The sequence below is a fragment of the Pseudorca crassidens genome, chromosome 10 (assembly GCF_039906515.1).
Source record: "Pseudorca crassidens isolate mPseCra1 chromosome 10, mPseCra1.hap1, whole genome shotgun sequence".
NCBI classification, from domain to species: Eukaryota; Metazoa; Chordata; class Mammalia; order Artiodactyla; family Delphinidae; genus Pseudorca; species Pseudorca crassidens.
The window spans coordinates 40,183,609-40,189,008 of NC_090305.1; the positions used below are offsets into that span (position 1 = coordinate 40,183,609).

Consider the following 5,400-nt stretch of genomic DNA (forward strand, 5'->3'; position numbering starts at 1 on the left):
TTCATTGCAGCTCTATTTACAATAGCCAGGACATGGAAGCAACCTAAGTGTCCATCGACAGATGACTGGATAAAGAAGATGTGGCACATATATACAATGGGATATTATTCAGCCATAAAAAGAAACGAAATTGAGTTATTTGTGGTGCGGTGGATGGACCTAGGGTCTGTCATACAGAGTGATGTAAGTCAGAAAGAGAAAAACAAATATCGTATGTTAACACATATATATGGAATCTAAAAAAAAGGTCATGAAGAACCTAGGGGCAGGACAGGAATAAAGATGCAGACATAGAGAATGGACTTGAGGATACGGGGAGGGTGAGGGGTAAGCTGGGACGAAGTGAGAGAGTGGCATGGACATACATACACTACCAAATGTAAAATAGATAGCTAGTGGGAAGCAGCCGCATAGCACAGGGAGATCAGCTCTGTGCTTTGTGTCCACCTAGAGGGGTGGGATAGGGAGGGTGGGAAGGAGACACAAGAGGGAAGAGATATGGGGATATATGTATATGTAGAGCTGATTCACTTTGTTATACAGCGGAAACTAACACACCCTTGTAAAGCAGTTATACTCCAATAAAGATGTTTAAAAAAAACCCAAAAAACTAAAAAAATGGGAATCCCCTGGTGGTCCAGTGGTTAGGACTCTGCGCTTCCACTGCAGGGGGCATGGGTTCTAACTCTGGCCCAGGAACTAAGATCCCACAAGCCATGCCGGGGGTGGAGGGTGGGTACTAAAAAATCTTCTAAAGGAAAACGTAAGAGGATATTCTCGTAAGCTTGGGCTAAGCAAAGATTTCTTAGGACACAAAAAGCACAGGTCACTTAAAAAATTAACAAATTAGTCTATTAATAAATTAACTAATTGAAAACTTCTGGGGATAGCAGCCATCTTGCCTTCCATCAAAGGAGCCCCATCGTGCCTGGGGAAGGAAGACAGAAAATGAAAGAAGCATGTGAAACAGTGTCAGGGATCCAGAAACCCTCTTACCCTCTTCCCGTATTGTGCTTTCCCTAGAGCGCAGGGAATGTTATTCCATCTGTCTTTGCATTGTTTTGTGATATGAGGCTAAAGAGGGGTTGGGTAGTTGTTTGCCGTGTGTATTAGTATCTCTGGAGTGGTATTCAGAGACATTTGTGCCACTTTTATAAACGTAAAAAGTAACCTGATTAAAATAGCTTGATGCTTGTCAATATTAGATGTTCAGATTGAAATTCAATTTAAACAGGCAGAAAAAAGCCCTACATGTTGAACAGTATTCATATTCTTGCATGAATAAAATTATATCTTTGTGTTTAAAAAGAAAGAGAACTTCTGGGAGATTGGGACTGAGATACACACTCCTACACATAAAATAGATAACTAATAAGGACCCACTGTATAGCACAGGGAACTCTACTCAATACTCTGTAATGACCTATATGGGAAAAGAATCTAAAAAAAGAGTGGATAGGGAATTCCTTTGCGGTCCAGTGGTTAGGACTCTGAAGTCTCACTACCAAGGGCCTGGGTTCGATCCCTGGTTGGGGAACTAAAACCCCATGAGCCTCATGGTGCAGCCAAAATAAATAAATTAATTAATTAATTTTAAAAAAAGAGTGGGTATATGTATAACTGATTCACTTTGCTGTATACCTGAAACTAACACAACATTGTAAATCAACTAGACTCCAATAAAATTTATTTTAAAAAAAAGAAAGAAAGAAAGCTTCTAGTCTTCAAAAGCCATTGTTGAGAAAATAAAAAGATAAGCCACAGACTAGGAGAAAATATTCATAATATTTACATATATCTGAAAAAAGGACTGGTATCCAGATTATATAAATAACTCCTACAATTCAATATTAAGAAGCAAAATGATCCAGTTTTTAAAACAGGCAAAAGACTGAACTGTATACTTAAATATGGTTAAGATTGTAAATTTTATGGTGTGTATATTTTACCACAACTGAAAAAAAAAATTTAAATGGGCAGAAGATTTGAAAAAATCTTTCAGAAAAGAGGATATCAAAACATCAGGCCTTAGACCTTAAGTATATACAATGTTTATTTGTCAATCATACCTCATTAAAGCTAGGGGGAAAGTTTTTTTTATTTAAAGTAATATTAATAACTGACTTTCTTGAGCACCTGCCATATGCAAGGCACAGCTCCAAACGCATCATTTATACAAACTCTTTGAATCCTTCCCACAACTCCACCAGGTTGGTACTGTTATTTCCAGCAAAGAAATGAAGAAAGCAAGGCACAGAGAGGCTAAGAGGCCCCACAGCTACAAAGTGGCAGAGGTTTGCCAGGCAGTGTAGCTCTCGATTCTGTGCTCTCAATTGCAGAGGTAAAGAGGCTCCAATGGGCAATGGGAGAGGAAACCCTCCCAAGGGAAGTGTGGCTGCCTTGCTTGTCCTGGTGGACTGTGCTGAGGAAGGAGGCCCAGCAGGAAGAGGAAATCGAGATAGACGTTTCAAAACCAAAATGCATCACAAGCTTCATTCATTTCCTAAAGAAATATTTACTGAGGCTCTCCTGTGTGCCAGGCACTGTCCCAAGCTGCTGAGGGTCCAGCCATCAGCACCACAGGCACAAATCCGTGCCCTTGTGGAGCTGAGATTCCAAACCTTCCCATGCCTCAGTTTTTCCAGCTGTAAAATGGGTACTCAAAAATGTATTGGGTTGGCCAAAAAGTTCATTTGGTTTAAATAAAAATAAAAGACACATTTTTCATTTTCACCAAGAATTTTATTGACTAATGTATTCACTAACTGAACAAACTTTTTGGCCAACCCAATAGTTAGGCAGTGAAAAAGAAAACGAGGGAGTATGAGAAATGCTCAGAGAGTTACAGGTGACAATGGATGAACCAGACCTTGACAGCAACATGGATCACCTCTGCAGGCAACAGATCCAACAGGCTGTCAACAGGTGGCATTCCCTGAACTCTGTCTGCAGTTTTTGCCTCCACATTGCTTATTATCAAATAATTCAGGAAAATAATCACGGCAGCCTCAGGCAAGTGAGGTCAGAGGAGCTGCCCCAAACAATGACAGGTAAAGAGGTGGTAGTCGATTAGGGAGAGGTCGTCTGCGGTGTGGTTTGCTCATGTAGAGGGGAGGGTCAGGCTCCATTTAGAGAATAAATCACACCCTCAGCCCCATGGCAACAGATGTGGGTGACGTGTGTGTGTGTGTGTGTGTGTGTGTGTGTGTGTGTGTCCGGGAATGTGTCAGCAGCCATCTACCTACAGATCACAAACTTGTATATGCCTTGGGAGCTATAAATGAAAATTCACAGCAGAGATGGCTCTTTCGAGGAGCTTTCCTCTGGAGTGGGAGGAGGTGTCATGCTACAGCATTAGGAAGCTATTCTAGATAGTGTCTATTGAGGACATCTGGTTTACTGTGGTCACAGCCAGGGCCTCACTGTACCTGGGCCCTAAGAGGGTGCCCTCCACTCTGTTCCCTGAGTCACAGAAATAGAGGCCACCATGCTGACCACAGAGGGCACTGCTCCCCAGGACTCCTTCCCTTTCCTCTGTGACCAGGGAGATTTTATTCAAGGCTCTGGAACCTCAAAAGAAAAGGAACTGCAACTAGAAAACCTCTACAAGGTAGTTTATTCATTTCCAATCTGGGGGGACTCCAGGGGGTCTCTGGGGACCTAGAGCCTGACTTCCATTCTTCCATCTTTCCAGCAGCCCGCAGGATTTTATAGCTTCGCAAAGTCGGTGGTTCTCAATGTTGGTGGCTTTAAAACTGCTGCTGCCCATACCCGTGTTCACCAGAAAACATGTCGAAGTACATCCTTAGCAGTTTTATTTGTAAATTCTGGAAACCACTTAGGTGGAGGTCCATCAACTGGTAAATGGATGAACAAGTTGTGCTGTAGCTGTACAATGAAATGCCACGCTGCAACCAAAAGGAACAAGATACTGATGCCTGTGACGGGGATTCTCACAGACCTGATGATGAAGAGGGGCGGGTAGCCAGACACAAACCAATACGTACTGTGGTGACATCAGAATAGTGTGTATCTGGGAATGGGGGTGGGGCACTGACCAGAAAGGGAGACTTCTGGAGTACTGGTCATATCCTCTCTCTTGATCTGAATGGTAGTTAACATGGATTTACACACACACACACATACACACACACATAAAAATACATTGAGTTGTAACCTTAACATTTGTGCACTGTACTGTAAGTATACTACATATCGAGAAAAATTAAAAAGCAAAATACTGGGGGAATTCCCTGGTGGTCCAGTGGTTAGGACTCTGCGCTGCCACTGAAGGGGACCCAGGTTCCATCCCTGGTCAGGGAACTAAGATCCCACAAGTCTCGTGGTGCAGCCAAAAAAAAAAAAAGACAAAATACTGATGCCTTGGCCCCACCCCCTGTGTCTGACTTAACTCAGTCTGGGGTGTGGCCTGGGTAAATGGATTTTTAAAAGCTTCCCAAAGGGTTCTACTGAGCAGCAGGCATGAGACCAAACCCTGCAAGAGCCAGAGCCCTTCCTCTCACTTTTCTGAACCCTGGGCTCTGGCTCCCTGCCCCTGACCTTGGCCCCAGGAGGAACACCCCATTGCAGAGGGGCAGCCCGAGGTAGCAGGAAAGGCTCCGGGCTCTGCAGACAGAGTCCAGTTCCATCAATTCTTACTTCTGCGACCTTGACCAAGAAGCATCTGTTTCTCTAAGCCTGTTTTTTGTTCATTTGTTTTTTGTTTTTTGGGTTTGTGTGTGTGTGTGTGTCTTTAACACGGGGCAGGTGATAGACCTATATCTCACGCACAATACAGCGCAGGAGTGGTAAAAATGGTGTTGGTCTTGATAACGGTAATCTCTTTAAAATATACATCTGATCCTGTCACGACTGCCTGAAACCTTTCCGTGGCTCTTCATTGCACTTTGAATAAAATCCTACCTCTTCCTGAGGCCACCATGCCTGTCCAGGTTCTCCATGCTCACCATGTCCTGGCCGCTGGCTTGCCTCTCAGTTCAAGCCCTTCTTTGCAGCAGGGCCTTGCACTGGAATTGTTCCTCCTGGTTTTTCTCAACCCAAGCTCTAGGTCACCACGCCCTGATCCTTTTCTTCATAGCTCCCAGTACATAATAGAGGTATTTGTTGCCGGGCGTGGGATCCGAGTGTGTTCTTGCCTCCACTTTTACCCCATCACCTGGCCCAGGGCCAGGTGCCTTGTGCCTCACTGCTGAATGGAATTCAGTGAACTCAAGGGTGCACTGTCATTTGAGAAGTCTTTTCTAAATTTCAGAGGGTATTATTATTCGTCCTCCTTCCTGACTCAGTAACCTCTAATATCCTCTGCTCACCATGAGTTTGCTGTTTACTCCTGAAACATTTAGTATCCCAATCATGTGTGAGACATCATGCTAACTGCTG

The 5,400-nt window shown here is 43.6% G+C and overlaps 1 non-coding gene across 1 annotated transcript; it reads left to right on the forward strand.

Moving 5' to 3' along the window:
• Window positions 1–4,250: 4,250 nt before the first annotated feature.
• TRNAG-GCC (transfer RNA glycine (anticodon GCC)) lies at window positions 4,251–4,323 on the forward strand. The gene has a single exon. It is a non-coding gene; the product is annotated as a tRNA-Gly (tRNA).
• The last annotated feature ends 1,077 nt before the right edge of the window (window positions 4,324–5,400 follow it).